The 16,550-nt window shown below is 47.8% G+C and overlaps 1 long non-coding RNA gene across 1 annotated transcript in view; it reads left to right on the top strand.

Annotated features, from left to right (window-relative positions):
• Window positions 1-61: 61 nt before the first annotated feature.
• LOC309623036 overlaps window positions 62-16,550 on the top strand; it is a 44,918-nt gene continuing 28,429 nt past the window's right edge. The window contains exon 1 of the long non-coding RNA XR_014241240.1: window positions 62-377. This is a non-coding gene — a long non-coding RNA (uncharacterized lncRNA). The remainder of the gene's footprint in view (window positions 378-16,550) is intronic.

The raw sequence follows: 16,550 nt of genomic DNA, 5'->3' as shown, positions 1-16,550 counted from the left end.
AGCCGGGCCCAGGCCCCCGGATGTGGGGGGCGGGGAAAGGGGCCACCCCCGCCCACTGCGTGCCAACCTGAGCCCCGCCCGGGGTCTCGGCTCCAGCTTAAGCCTTCCCGCCGAGATGTCGCGCGGCGGTGGCGCCTGAGCTCCCTGCTGGTTGCGCTCTGCGTAGCGGGCGCCCGATGTGCGCCAGCTCGGACCCGGACCAGTCCGCAGCCCGAAGCGTGGCCGATGCTTCCAGAGGGCGCCCAGCCCGTCCCGCTCCTCCTCCGCCGTCTCCTCTCCTCCTGCCTCGCCCGCCCGTCTCGGTTTCCAGAACCCGACAGCTTCGGAAGAGGCGCGTTCCGTCCATCACCTCCTTGATTCTCGCCGCCTCCTCTTAGGTAAGCAGTATTATTCCCTTTTGAGGCTGAGCAAAACAGTAGTCCGAGAGGTGTGGAGACATTTACCCAAGGTTTCGGGCTCGTTAGCGACTGAATTGGGCGCTAAGGTTTTTTTTTTTTTTTGCTGCCAAAGCCTTGTAGGGGGAGCAAATTCATATGCCTTCAGGGGCCAGGCAAATAATGTGAGTCAAACGGGCAATAGAAGATGGAAACCGAGACAGAAATGGACACCTAACGGCGTTCAGATTCAAATAACAAAACACCGCGTTTCCCACAAAAGGTTATAAACATATAGTGAGGTATGACCCAGCAGTTCCACTCCTAGGTATACCCCAAAGAATTGAAAACAGGGACTCAAACAGACACTTGTGCACGAATGTTCGTAGCAGGACTATTCACAGTAGCCCAAAGGTGAAAACAACCCAAGGGTTCACCAACAGATGAATGGATACACAAAATGTGGTATATCCACAGATGGAATATTATTCAACCATAAAAAGGAATGGAGTCCTAATACATGCTACAACATGGATGATCTGCCAATTTTGCTAAGTGAAAGAAACCAGACACTAAAGAGTACATGTGGTATGATTTCACTTACATGAAGCAGGTAAATCCAGCAGAAGGCAGATTAAGGCCAGAGGCTGTGGGGAGGGAGGAATAAGGAGTGACTGCTTAATGGGTATGGGGTTTCCTTTTGGGATGAGGAAAATGTTTCGGAACCAGATAGAGATGGTGGTTGCACAACAGTGTGAATGCACTAAATGCCATTGAATTCTACACTTTAAAAATGGTTAATTTGGGGACTTCCCTGGTGGTCCATTGGTTAAGACTCACCGCTCCCAATGCAGGGGGCCCAGGTTTGATCCCTGGTCAGGGAACTAGATCCCCCATGCCCGCAACTAAAAATTCTGCAGACTGCAACGAAGATCCCATGTGCTGCAACTAAGACCTGGCGCAGCCAAAAAAAAAGTTTAATTTTATGTTATGTGAATTTTACCTCAATTAAAAAAAAAGACATCATTACCCATTAATCAGACTTGGCCCACAGGCCACCAGTTTGCAGCCCGTGTCTTCTATGCTGCCCTGACCAATGTCCTAACAATAGAAGTGCCAGACTTCAGAGGACTTGTCTAACTAAGAAAACTCATTAATAACTACTTTGGGTGTCAGCCCTTGGGGAGCCCCCAGTCCGGTAGGGTTACAGATGAAGTTTCAGCGCAAGGACGCGCTTCACCTTTATGGGCACCTGAGGGAAGGCCTCACTGGGGAAGTGGCTTTTGAGATGGCACTTGAAGGATGAAAGCCATTTCCATGGAGGAGGGTGCTCATGATGGAGCAAGAGCCTACGGCTGGAGAAAGCAGCACATGGCTGGGTAAAGGCAAGCTTGCTAGTGAGCCTGGAGCCCTGGCATGGGAAAGGTCAGTGGGAGAGATGGAGCACAGGTGGCACATTTGAGCAGACCCAGGAAGACCTCTTGAACTAGACAGTGGGAGCCTCTGAGGTGTTAAGAGAGGGGAGTGTGAGGACCAAGCTGGACTTTGGGGCGTATACACAGGCACTGTGAAGTGGTTGAGGCAGGGAGGCCCGATTAGAGGAGTGTCAGGGAACAGAAACAGGGCCACGGAGGGCAGGGGCAGTAAGGAGAGGAAGAGATGAAGGACGTTCATGAGATGGTCTGAAAGAATTGACTTGTCTTGGCAAGAAATTCCGTGAGGAGGAGAGGGAAGGGATCAATGATAAGTGACTTATCCAAGGTCTTCTGACCCCCCACCCCCAACCCCCAGCCCAATGTTTTTTCCCAGCACTAAGCTTCCAGAGGGAGGTGGGAGGAGAAGCGTGTTCAATATCTTAGAACATCCCAGCAGGAGGGAAGGAAATCGGAAGGTACTCTGGGGCCCAGAGATATAAAAGACAGGGTGGGGAGGGGAGAGGGGCAAGAGTGTCTCCGCTGAATGGAATACCAAGAAACTGGCTTCAACCAGAGACAGCAGCTGCAGGTGGAAGGCTGGTGGACCCTTGGCTGCTGGGCATCAAGGTGCAGAGCGCAGTGGGCTGGGTAAGGGGTAGAGAGAAGCCTGGCTCCACCCCTCTAGCAGAGCTGTCATTCACAGAAACAACTCAGGTCTGTGGCCCCCTCCAGCCTGGACTGGGCTACCTGTCCCCAACCTCCTGCACAGGCTCTGGGCTCTGTACTGCTAAGAGGACCCCACCACCACTTCCCAGAAGTTGAGGAGCTGGCCTGGCAGAGTTCCTTCCTGCCTGGCTTCTCGGAGCCCTTTGAGGTTGTCCCAGTCACCTGGATGGCAAGGCTGAGGGGACCAGCTGCCTTCAGTTCTAATCCAGAAAGTGCCTCCTCCTCCCCCTCCACGGCCATGCATCCTCATATCTTCCTATGCATATTCAGAAGCTTAATACCTTAGGACGTTAACCACAGAGCATGACAGTGAACCCTTGGTTGCCCTCAGTCCAACTGCCTCTGATGGAAAAACTAGGGTCTAGAGAAGACCCATGACTTGCTCATTCAAAACACATTTCAGAGCTAGTTCCTGCAGAGCTGGGGTGTGGAAGCTAAAACTCTTGCCACCTAGGAGTTCAACTATATTCCTTCCCTCCACGCTGGCTGCCTCTTGTTCTCACCTCTGTCCCCTTGGCCCTTAGCTTCTGATCTGCCTTTCTGAGGCCTTTAAGAAGGTGGGCTGGGCTCCCTGGTGGGGCAGTGGTTAAGAATCCACCTGCTAATGCAGGGGACATGGATTTGAGCCCTGGTCCGGGAAGATCCCACATGCTGCGGAGTAACTAAGCCCGTGCGCCACAACTTCTGAGCCCGTGCTCCACAACAAGAGAAGCCACTGCAATGAGAAGCCCATGCACCGCAACGAAAAGTATCCCCCTGCTCTCTGCAACTAGAGAAAGCCCGCGCACAGCAATGAAGACCCAATGCAGCCAAAAATAAAATAAAATAATTTTAAAAATAATAATAATAATTAAGATATCAGTTGCTCATAGACAAATATACTTCATTTCTATAATGTCTAATGGTTTTTGGAAACTGCAAAATAGTTAAAATATTTTCCTTATAAATGTATTAGAATTAATATTAGTAATAGTATATCCATTCTGCAAAGTAATAAACTAAGCTTCTGTTATATTTGTATTATAAAAAAGACAAATCAACCTAATTTTGACTATTGTTTAACAGCAGGGATGGATTCTCAAAAAGAGTTATCTCAGTGTCTCTTATAATATAAAGCTTCCTGAAAATTACCTCATAAAAATTTAGACAAGGATATATTAGCAAATCTGAGGATACTGATTTAATTAGAGAAAATGATAACATAGCCCCAAATTACATGAAGCAAAAATGCATATAATTGAACCAAGAAATAGAAAATTGCACAATAGTTGGAGATTTCAATACCCCACTTTCCATAGTGGATAGAACAACTAGTTAGAAGATCAACAAGGAAATATAAGACTTGAACAACACTATAACCCAAGCAGACCTAACACTCCATCCAACAGCAGCAGAATGCACCTTCTCCTCAAGTGCACATGGAATATTCTACAGGCTAGGCCATGTGCTAGGCCATACAACAAACCTCAGTAAGTTTAAAAGGATTGAAATCATATATATTATGTTCTCTGGCAAAGGAATTAAATTAGATATCAATAACAAAATTAATTTGGGAAATTCACAAATATGTGAAGATTAAACAATACACTTCTATATAATCAACGAGTCAAAGAAGAATCACAAAGGGAATCAGAAAATACATTGAGATGAATGAAAATGACAATCCAACATGCCAAAAGTTTATTGGATGCAGCTAAAGCAGTACTTAGGGGGAAATTTATAGCTCTAAATATTATTTGGCTGTAAAAATGCGTGAAGTACTGATACCTATTACAACATGGATAAACCTTGAAACTACTATGCTAAGTGAAAGAGGCCGGTCTCAAAAGACCACATATTATATGATTCCATTTATATAAAATGTCTAGAATAGGCAAATCTATAGAGACAGAAAGTCAATTAACGGTTTCCTAGGACTGGGGATTTGGGAGAAATGAGGAGTTACTGCTAATAGTTATGAGATTTCTTTTTTGGTGATGAAAATATTCTAAAATTGATTGAGGTGATTTCTCAACTAGAAATCACTGAATTATACACTTTAAATGAATTAATTAAATGGTATGTGAATTATATTTCAGTAAAGCTATTTTTCAAAAAGTTAAATTTGAACGTTGAAAATATCCTTTAAATATAGCACAAAAGTGAAATTATATATGTTAATTGGCTGTTCTCCTTTATTTTAACCTAACTGGTGTCATTTTCAGTTTTGTAAAATATTCTACTCATTGTGTTTGCTTTTCCACCTTCTTTCTCCTGTACATTCCTTGAATTATCACATTTTTAGACACAACAACCAAGTGCATTTAGTCAAATTCGTGTATCACAGAGTTGATGTGGTTACAATAATAAATAATAAATGCCAGCAAAACTAAATGCCAGCAGCCTCAGTGAAACACAAAACAAAACAAAACAAAAAAAGAAGGTGGGCTGGGCAGGAACTAGGTCTCTGTCCCCCTCTACATGCTTGCCTGGACAGCGTGGGAGAGGCCAGAGTGGGTGGGGGTGGGGGTTGTATGCAGTGAACTTTGCTCACCTTCCTGGGCTCACAGGGCAGGTACCTCTGCCTGGGCCACCTGCCCCCAGACTCGGCAACCCTGCGGAGCTGGCTCAGGAGCCACACTGCCCACATGTCAAGGGGCAAGGCACTTAAGGCCTGGGGCCGCCGGGGAAGGGAAAGAAGCTCCCTGGGTGCGCCCACTTCCTGAATCAGCTGGCCTTGGACAACTTCGTTGCTTTCTCTGCAGCTTGGTTTTCTCATCTCAAAAAGGAGATCATAATTTGGCTGGGAGGATTAAATGAAGTATCATCTGTGAAGCACATGCGCAGCACGGTATCTGGCAGATAGTAGGCGTCTGTAAATGTCAGTTTGTCGTTCTCCTCCTTATGGGGAAGGTTGATCAGAAGGTCAGAATGCTTGCCACAGAGCCTGACTTAAAGTGGCTGGGAAGGCTGTTAACCCCCACCCAGCACGCACTCACGTTGTCTTGGGTCTGTTTCCCTGGGCTGGGTAGGATGTGCATCCATGCTACTTGTGAGTGGCCAAGACTGTAGAACCCTGGAGCCACCCACGGAGGCTTGGAATTTTCCCCTTCTCTCTGGCTGCCACCTCTGGCCTCATCACCTTTCTCCTTGATTTTTGCAGCAGCCTGCCTGGGCTCCCTACTGCCTGCTCTTGGCCTTTCCCCACTCTGCCCTGGAGGGCACTTTCCAGCCTATGCATTATGTCTCCACTCTCCTCTGCTTGAGAGGTGGCGTCCCATCTTCAGGACTGGTCCCACAGCTCCTTCAGGCCCAGCTCTGGCCCCTGCCTCACGGACCTCTGTGCTGGGGACTGCCTCAGTGTCCTCCTCTGTAAGTGCTTGTTGTTGGGAAAATCCATTAAGGGCATCCACTGTGCCCAAGGCCCCTCCTCCCACCGCCAAGGCAAAACCACTCCCCCATCCTCTGTCACTGGGGCAGCGCTTGATGCAGTGCATCGGCACTTGTGGGTCATCTGGCTGTCACCCCCAGGAGACAGTGAGTTCTGAGCCCCCAGTCCACGTCCCCCAGTGCCTCCCCAAACCTGACGGTTGACCATGCTCAGCTCCGACCCACCATCTGCAAAAAAGCCACTTCATGACTGCTTTCTAACCAGGAGGAGGAGGATGAAGAAAGGCGGCCCTGGCTCTAATCCTGAGTCTGTAACTTCCTGGTGACCTCTCTGAGCCTCAGTTTCTTCACTTGTAAACAGGCAGAACCAGGTCATAAATGAAATGGCTTAACCCATGGGAAAGAACTGGCACTTACAGGGGCTTCACAGCTGTGTGTCCCCCGCCCACCCACTCTTCACTCCTTGCCCTCCTTTGTCCTCTCTTGTCCCCTGGGGCCAGGCCCTAGCCCGAGGGTGAAGGGAGGAGGGAGGAGAGCTGGCCATTCCTGGAGAGGCAGCAACTGAGGATTTCAGACCACGACAAGAGCAGGCTAACAGGTAACTCCTGGTGCCCGCTGTAGCTTCTGCCAGGTCCAAGATTGTTCTAAACCCAAGAGCTGTGTCACAACCGGGGCATTGTGGCTGTCCGGGTGGAGGGCGTAGGACCCTGCTCACCTGCCTGCACCCCACGCTCTGGGCTGAAAGTGGACTCCTGGGACCTGGACTCCCCTCCTTGAGTCACTCGTGCTGGGGAGGAGCCTGAGTTCACCTCTCTTGCCCTCCCTGCCCACCCTCCCCTGGTGACCTGGGGCGGCCTCAGGCCAACAGGTGGAGGTGGAAGCTGAGAGCTGCCTGGACTTGCTCAGGTGCCTGCCCTGGGGCAGAGAGCTCAGATCTGCAGGAGCCAGCAGGACTGCAGTGTGAAAGCTGCCCAGAAGTCCAGGCTGCCTGGCCAGCCCACTGGCCCCACAGCCAGGCCCAGGCCCAGCTGCCACCCAGGGTGGTAGCAGGGAACCTTGCCCTGGAACTTGTGAGACCTGGGCTCCAGTCCCTTGGTTATAGTGATTTATGGGTGGCAGGCAGTGGGGAAGTATGGGAGGGAGGGGGAAGGATTGAGAGAAGTCTGGGTAAGTCCATGGCAAGATGAAAGGGTTGTGGAGATCGGTGGCCCAATATAAATGTACCTAATACTGAACTGCACACTTGAAGATAGTTAAGATGGTAAATTGTGTGACGTGTATTTTACCACAATTAGAATTTTTTTAAAAGAAAAAAACTACACTGAAGTGAACTTAGATTTTCATATTCCAGTGTTCACTGAAAGGTGCTATTAGTAGAGAATTTTTTTTAACAAAGACTTTACCTAGATTACTTTTAAAGCTTAATTATGGACATTTCCAAACATGCACAAAGGTAAAGAGAAGAGAATAAAAGACCTCCAGGTATCTATCACCCCATCATCTGATTTTATTCATCTCCATATAAACCCTCCCCCACGCCCCCAGCCCCTCCCCCACTCTGGGTTATTTTATTTTATTTATTTTTGGGGACACCGCTCAGCATGTGGGATCTTAGTTCTCTGACCAGGGATTGAACCTGCGCCCCCCACATGGGAAGCACGGAGTCGTAACCATTGGACCGCCAGGGAAGTCCGCTCCAGGTTATTTTAAAGCAAAAACCAGACATGATGATATTTCATCCATCAATATTTCAGTGTAGACAAGCATTTTAAATTGTAATATGCATTTATTTTAGGCCGGGTGATTTCATAGGTATGAAGGGTTCAGACTCCTCAGGGTCTGCCAGATAAGGCCACCTGGTGGTCTCTGCTTTGCCCTCCACCAGCACCAGGGTCACTGCTCTCCTGAGAGAGAACAAGGAAGCTCATTCCTCTCTCTTGCCCTCAAGGGAGGGCCAGGAGGAAAGACCTTGGGGTCACCTGTAGGAGTCCTGCATGTGTGGAAAAGATTGCTGATGTGCTGAAGTGCAGGCTTCAGTGCCAAGACAGGAATGCTTCCCACGGTGGGTGGGAGCCACAGGCCTGACCAGTTAGGTTGTGGTCTTGGGGATCTCAGCTACTTTGCCACCCACGCACCCCCTTACTCACATGTCCACCCAGCAGGCACCTTATCTGCCCTTCCATTTATCCATGCCCTGCCCTGGGCCCTAATACATGAAACACCACAGACCTTGGAAGTCTGCAAATCAGCCCTCTCCCCTGTGTCTTCTGCCCAGGCAGAGGTTTCCCCAGGCCCCTGCTTTGTTCCCCTTCCTCAGCCCACTGAGTAGATATGCCTGACACAGCCTGCCTATCTGGCTTCCATCCCCAACCCACAGAGGCTCGACTCAGACTAAGAGACTGGTGACGGCTGCGGCCTGTATGCAAACATTCATTTGGCCCTACCCAGGAGAGCCAGACAGGCTGGCATACACCCTCACCTGCCTGGCACGCCCCCACCCCACCCTCTGACCAAACCTCTTCGGGCAGCCGTTCCCCCTCCCACTGCTCCACCTCCTCTGACATCCCGGCCACACACAGGTCCTCATCTGGTCCTCAAGGTCCTCGAAGCAGGAGTTGGTCCATGCCCCTGGTAGGTTTGATGGCAGGATGGGCACAGGATTGTGCGTGTGGTGTGGACATCAGGGAGGTCAGGCCCTGGACCAGTCTCTTACTCTGCACACAGCTTTTAGCCTCAGGGGGCTTACCAGGCTGACAGGGACAAAGACCACCCCACCCGTTGTCCCTGGGTTAGTTTACCCACAGGAGCCAGTGGGAAGGTCCGCAAATCTACTGAACAGTTTGTTGCAGGTCCATCCCCTGGGCAGCAGATGCTGAGATGGAGTTAGGAAAGGGAGAGTTTATTGGGGGAACATCTATGAAAGAAAAGGGAAGGGAGCAGGATTGGGCAGAGGGCACCACCAGCCGATACAGACCCCAACAACTGTGCCCGGCGAGGGGCTCCAGATCTAACTGCCTGTTGGAGGATCCTTGATCGAATAGGTATAAGGTCCTTATACTACCGCCTTGCTGCCTTACAGAGAAGAGTGTGACCTCCATCTGAAAGCTGAGATGGACCCAGAATATGCAGTTAGCTGGGCACTGTCATCCAGCCACACTCCTTGCAGCTGGACAATGAGTCCTTTCTTGCAGGGGCACATCACCTTGTGCTACCCAGTCACACCAGCCAGGCTGTGTGGCTGGGGGCCCTGGGCTGCAGTATAAAACCTTTAGCATGGAAGCAGGTTAATGGTGGGATCATGGTCTCCTAGACTGTCTCCCCCCAGCAGGTGCGGGGTATGGTCGAATGCATACGTGAACAAGTGGATGAACTTACTCTTCAAAAATTGAGTTAGTGCGATTCTGGAATTTAGCATCAGGGGACCTGCACTCACCTTGAGTCTGGGCCTTTATTAACTGTATGACCTTTAACCTGCTCTAGACCTTAATTTCCTTATTTGTAAAATGAGGGTGATGATGCCTGTTGTAAGATTTAAACATGGTAACATCTCCGAAAGCCTGGTTTAGAATAAAACCACGTGTCTGACATGATCTTACTTATGTGGAGCGTAGAACATCACCCCGTGCAAGATAAGGGATAGGCAGAAAATACACCAGAAATGTTAACAGTCAGTGTTTCTTGGTGATTTGTTTTTAGATTTAATTTTGAAATAGTTTTGGTCTTAGAGAAAAGTTACAAAAATAGTGAAGTTTGCTTATACCCTTGACTCAGCCTCCACTCATGTTAATGTCAAACATAACCAAGTACAGTGTTGACAACTGAGAAGTTAACAGCGGTTCGGTACTGTAAATTGTGGACTTCATTTGCATTCAACCAGTTTTTCTACTAATGCCCCCTTTCTGGTTCAGGATCCAGCCCAGCACCCCACAAGGCGTTTAGTTGTCATGTCTTCTTAGTCTCCTCCAGGCTCTGACGTTTCCTTAATCCTTACTCATCTTTTGTGACCTCACTTTTTGAAGAGCACTGGCCAGATGTGTTGTAGAATATCCTCAGCTTGTGTTTATCTGAGGCTGAGCAGCATGGGGAAGGGTACCACAGAGATATGTGCCTTCTCAGTGCATATCAGGGGCTATAAGATATCAGTGTATCTCCTTACTGGTGACTGCGAAGACCTTAGAACACTTAAATTCCGGTTACTACCCTTTGATTTCCGAGCTACTGTTCTCTGTATAACTCCGCAGGCTTTTTTTTTTTTTTTTTTTTAATATTTATTTATTTTGGCTGCGCCGGGTCTTAGTTGTGGCATGCAGACTTCTTAGTTGCAGCCTGTGGACTCTTAGTTGTGGCATGCATGCGGGATCTAGTTCCCTGATCAGGGATCAAACCCGGGCCCCCTGCACTGGGAGCATGGAGTCTTACCCACTGGACCACCAGGGAAGTCCCTCCACAGACTTTATTATTGTTCTTTCACTCAGCCAGTCTTCAGTTCGATTGACCCACGTATTTACCATGGTTTTTGTCCTTCATTCCTTCCTGCATCCATGATCTGCCATCTCAGATAATTTTCCTTCTCTCTGCAGAACAGCCTTTAGAATTCCTTCAATGTATAATAGTCTCCTGGTGGCATACTCTCTCAGTTTTTTATGACAATGTGTTTATTTAATGTTTCTTCTTAAAGGATAGTGTCTTGGTGTATAGAATTCTAAGTTGGCACTAGTTTTCTTTTTAGTACATTGAAGCTATTGTTCAACCATTTGCTGGCTTCCATTTTTGCTGTTGAGGAGCCAGATGTAGTCGAATATTGTGAATCAGTCAGGTTTTGCTAGAGTATGATGCAGTAACAAACAGCCCCTGAATCTCCTTGGTTTGCAACAACAGAGGTTTGTTTCTAGCTTCATTTCCATGTCCTGCAAGTGTTGGCTGCAGCTCCTACCTGGGACATGCTAGTCTCCTAGCAGAGGGAAAAGAACCATGGCAAAATCATGTGATGGTTTGTAAAGCTTTTGCTGAGAAGTGGTGGCAGATGTCGTTTATCCACACGTTATTGGCCAATGCCTGACTTCAGCAGGGTGGAGAAATACTAGCCTCCCACTGGGGTTGGTAACAAATACAGTTGACCTTCCATATCCAAGGGTTTTGCATCTGTGGATTCAACCAACCATAGATCAAAAATACTTGGAAAAAACTCCAGGAACTTCCACAAGCAAAACTTGAATTTGCTCTGTGCCTGCCTACTATTTACTTAGCATTTACATTGTATTAAGTACTATAAGTAATCTAAAGATGATTTAAAGTATATGGGAGGATGTGTGTAGGTTATATGCAAATTCTACACCATTTTATATAAGGGACTTGAGCTTCTTAGAACCAATCCCCTGTGGATACTGAGGGATGACTGTAATTGGGGACAGTAATGCTATCTACCACACTGTGGCTTCTTTGAAGAGTTCTGTAGCACTTAGGGTACACCCAGGAAAATATAAACTATGTTTGTTTTTTCAAACAAAGGGGATATAATACACAAGATGGATTGTTTACACAGATTTTTGAGGGCTGCAAGAGCAAAAGAGGATGCTGAGTTTACCCAGATATTAGTAATTACAGGAAGCAGCTGCCACCCCTTGGCCTGGCAGGATAAAAGGGAAGAGGCAGGGTTAGCAGGACCTAGGGGCTTGGAGGAGGACCTGCAGCTGGGACTCTGACCATAAGAAGGGCCCTGCTGGCTTGGGCTATTACCTGGGAGGGGGTTTGGTGTGGCTGGTGCTGGGAGCGTTGAAGGGAGCTGGGGCTGCTGAAGCGAAGCTACAGGAAGGAATCCCCTTCTCCCACCTGTTAATCTCCCTTTAGTGCCTCCCATTGGCCTAACGGAACAGAAAGTCAGCTGGCAAGGGGGCCTGGGAAATATGGTTTTCAGACCCTCGCCCCAACATCACAGAGAAGGTTACGGAAGGGTGGGCTGAGACCTGAGAGACAAGAGGTAAATAACCAGCATTATTACCTGTTTTTCTCTGGATGCTTTTACTATTTTTCTATTTGTCTTTGATTTTCTACATTTTCACTATGTTGGGTCAAGACATGGATTTCTTTTTATTTATTCTGGTTGGGATCCATTTGAGTTCTCAAATCTGTAGATTAATATCTTCCATCCGTTCTGGAATATTCTCAACCCATCTTTTTAAAAAAATTTATTTATTTTATTTTTGGCTGCGTTGGGTCTTCATTGCTGTGCACGGGCTTTCTCTAGTTGTGGTGAGTGGGGGCTATTCTTCGTTGCGGTGTGGGGGCTTCTCATTGAGGTGGCTTCTCTTGTGGTGGAGCACGGACTCTAGGCACGTGGGCTTCAGTAGTTGTGGCTCGCAGGCTCTAGAGTGCAGGCTCAGTAGTTGTGGCGCACGGGCTGAGTTGCTCCGCAGTATGTGGGATCCTCCCGGACCAGGGATCAAACCCGTGTCCCCTGCATTGGCAGACCAGGGAAGTCCCCTCAACCCATCTTTTGAATGTTGCCTCTGTTCTGGTCTCTCTTTCTTCTTTCCTTCTGGAACTGCAGTTAGAAATATGTCAGATCTTGTAACTTCTGTAGCTTCTGTATTTTCCACCTTTTCGCCTTCCCATACTTCTTTCTGGTTCGTTTCTTCTGAGTAGCTTTCCTGTTCTCTAATTCATTCTTCAGCCATGTCAAATCTGCTGTTAAACCCATCCGTTCAGTTTATAATTTGGGTTTCGAGTTTTGAGTTTCTATTTATTCTGTTTTTGCATATGATATATAATTTTATGGAGTTCCCAGTTCCTTGCTGAAATTTTCAATTTTAGTGTTTAATTTCTTAAACATAGTAAGTATAATTTGTTTTATAGTCTGGAGTTCCTCCAGCTCTATTTCTGTTGATTATTATTTCCAAAGGTTTTTGCTCAAGGAATCTTGCTTCCTCCTGTGTCTGGTTATTTTTGTATGTTGAATATTGTGTTTGTGAAATTATTTGTAGAGATAATTTGAAATAGGGTGATTTTGTCATTCACCAAGGAGAATTTTCTATTGCTTTTGCCAGGTGCCTGGAGGGATTAGCAAACTGAGATCATGTTAGTTCATACTTAGGGCATGATGTTTTCTGGGGCACCTGGATGAGTCAGAGCTTGACTGCCATTCAGGGCAGGGCTGGTTTGCTTTCAGTTAACCCTTACTTCTGGGGTACAGTCCTTTGGGGCTGAATCCAGTGTCAGGCTGGTTTGTCAGTCCCCCCCCCACCCCCACCCCGGCCTTGGCAGGCCCTTGAATCTGATTTTTGTCTCTAGCCATGCAAGGCCACTAGAGGTGAGCTTGACCTCTCAGCCACTTCTTTCCAATTGGCAAAAGTTTCTGGGGGCAACCACAGCATCAAGTATCAGGGTCACCTCTTTGGAATCCTGTCCTCCCTTGGACCTCGGCACAGCAGTTCCTCAATATCTTGTTAGCTCTTTGATGCTTTTAAGAGTAAGTGAGTGTGTGTGTGTGTGTGTGTGTGTGTGTGTGTGTGTGTGTGAGAATTCCCTGGCTGTCCAGTGGTTAGGATTCCAGGCTTTCACTGCCCAGAGCCCAGGTTCGATCCCTGGTCAGGGAACTAAGATCCTGCAAGCCGTGATGCGGGGCCCAAACAAAAAAAAAAGTGTGTGTGTGTGTGAGAATTGTATGAGCATTTGCCCAGCTCCTTTAGCTGTCTTCAGCAGGAGGTTTTGTCCAAAATATCTAGACTGCCTTTACTGGAAGAAAGGTCCTGGTTTGCCTTTTTTTTTTTTTGGCCGCGCTGCAGGGCTTGCAGGATCTTAGTTCCCCGACCAGGGATCGAACCCGGTCCCGGCAGTGAAAGCGCCGAGTCCTAACCACTGGACCGCCTGGTTTGCCTTTTAAACTATTAAACTGTCAGTGTGGAGAGTGGATCAGAAAGTACAAGAGTGGTTTTGGGGAGATAAGTTATGTTAATCCATGTGGAAGATGCTGTAAGCTTGGATGAGGGCATTGGAGGCAGAACTGGAAAGAGGACAGATTTTGAGAGCTACTCTGGATATTGAGATGATGGGCTTGGTTTTTTGTTGTGTTTGGCATGAGTAACTGAATGTAATAGTCCCAGTCTCAGAGACAGGTGTCTGAGAGGAAGAACAATTTGGGAAGGGAAGATCAACAGTTTGGCTTTGGGTATGTATATTTGATGAGGCTTTGGGATGTCCAAGAGAGAATGTTCCATGGGCAGTTGCATATTTGGGTCTGGAGTTCAGGCAGTGATATATAACATTGTGAGTCTTCAGTAGGAAGGGGGCACTTTGACCCTGTGGTTTTCTTGAATGGAAATATTTTAATTAGAATTTTTTCCAACACTGATGATTTTTTCTTGGGTCAATGAAGCATTTTTTGAATAAATTGCATTAAAGCAAATTATTTTATAAATTTATTTATTTATTTATTTTTGGCTATGTTGGGTCTTCATTGTGGTGCGCGGACTTCTCATTGTCGTGGCTTCTCTTGTTGGGAAGCACGGGCTCTAGACGCGCAGGCTTCAGTAGTTGTGGCACGTGGGCTCAGTAGTTGTGGCTCACGGGCTTAGCTACTCCGCAGCATGTGGGATCTTCCCAGACCAGGGATCGAACCTGTGTCCCCTGCATTGGCAGGCAGATTCTTAACCACTGTGCCACCAGGGAAGCCCAAAGCAAATTATTTTGATGAAAAAAATTTAAATACAGAACAGTCAAACGACTTCTTATTTTTTGCATTTAAAGTTTATTTTGCAAAAAATTATTTTCATGGTTATCACTGCTTTTCAATTTTTTATTCAATCTAATTTTAAAATGAAATCAATTTCTTCTCCAATCAGTTTGCATTTCCTTTTGCGACTGTTATTTCTATCAAGTCCAACCTCCTGGATCAGGTTTTGCAGATCTAAGCTACGTCAAGAAGATTTGAATTTTTCCAACATTTTAAAGCCAATCATACATTTTGCCGGTGCAGTTTCAGCTGTTGTCAATTTTATTTGGTGGTGTTCGGTGGAAGAGTGATAGTTTGTCTCTGTTTCTTAGGGAATCCAGGAGAAATTTTTGAGGAGTTTTGTGATCAAGACAGAAATGGAGAATGAGAGAATAGAATAGCTGAGGAATACCAGGACATGGGGATAGAGGGAAGGAAGAGAGGGGAAAGGGCAGAGGGGGGCAGAAAGAGAGGGGGAGGGAGAAATGGAGGATTTGGGGACACAGGAGAGCATACAGGGTACAGCAGGACAGAATACCTTGGGGTTTAAACAAGCAGGGTAAAAAATTGCCCTGCTGTCGCCCTCTGTATAACACTGAAGCCCTGAGGTTCAGATCCTCTGGAGAGAGAACGGGGTTCAAGGTCAAGGCTGGTGGGACTACCAGATGTGAAGGCAAGTCAAGGAGGATGAGGAGCCAGCGAGACCCTCAGAGAGGGAGGAGGAAACCTGGCTCGGACCCCCGCCTACGCTCCGGGTCTGGCTGGGCCCAGGTGTGCACGCGCTGCCCTGGCTGTCAGGCAGTCGGTCGGGAAGGTAGAGTGACCGGGAGCCCCGCTCAGCTGACCTGATGGGAAGACGCGTGGTGGGAGTGCTTTGCTGTGCTGAAGGGAGAGGCCCCTGCAAGGACGGAGTCCTGCTGTTCTTCCTCAACTCCAGGGGCCCCGGATCTCCTCACTGTTCATGAGCCCAGCCTGGGGGTCACCCTGCAGAGACTGGACTGGAGCAAGGAAGCAGGGGTGCAGGTGTCTGGGATTCTGCCGGCTCTTTGATCCAGAATGGTGGCTCGGGTCTGGGTTCATAGGGCCGAGCCACCCTCACCAGGCCCCCCAGCCGGGTGCTGCTGCCCTGCCCTGAGCCACCTGGGACACCGCACAGAAACCGCCCCCACTCCCCACATGGTCAGTTCTTTATCAAGTGCTCTCAGTTCCACAGCCCTGGGACCTGTCTGTAAGGCGGCCAGGTTTAGCAAATGAAAACACAGAACTCCTAGGCAAATTGGAAATTCAGGTAAACAATGAGTTATTTTTTATACCACTTTTTAATACTAAAAAAATAGTCTGTCTGAAATTGAAATTTAACTGGGGGTTTCACTGTTTTGTCTGGCAACCTTACACTCCTCCCGCAGTTCTCCCCTCCTTTCCATTCCCACCCCTGACTCAGGCCCACCTGAACTACTGCAGCCCCCTCGAATCCTCTGCAGCTGCTTCTACTCTGGCCCTCCCTGGGCCATTTTCCACACCAGTCACCAGTTTACTGGGCCAACAAACATCTCTGATCTTGCCACCTAAAACCCTGCCCAGAGGCTGCAAACTCAAGACCCATAAACATGTTTGGTGGTGGTGGTGGTGTTTTCCATCAGAACATTTCACTATAAAGACTGGATTTCTGGCTTCTCTTTTTTAAAAATGTGAAGCTATGGCAGCCCTGAGCCCAGATTCCCACCTTTGCCTCTATCACAGGGAGCCAAGAATGCCTCTCCCTTTCAGAAAGGCCCTAGTCTGCACTTCCCCTGGGTCTCATGGGCCACATTCATTTCCTTAACCTGCCCTTGTTCCATCTGAGCTTTTGACCCCTGATCTGCTAAAGTCAGATTACCAAGCTTGACATTCAACGCCTTTCCAACTCAGAAGACATCTCCTCTCTCCCACCTTCCTTCTCCCTCCATTCCTTTTCTTACC

The sequence above is a fragment of the Balaenoptera borealis genome, assembly GCF_965194805.1.
Source record: "Balaenoptera borealis genome assembly, chromosome: 2".
In the NCBI taxonomy this organism is placed as follows: domain Eukaryota; kingdom Metazoa; phylum Chordata; class Mammalia; order Artiodactyla; family Balaenopteridae; genus Balaenoptera; species Balaenoptera borealis.
This window is presented reverse-complemented; position numbering and strand designations above follow the sequence as displayed.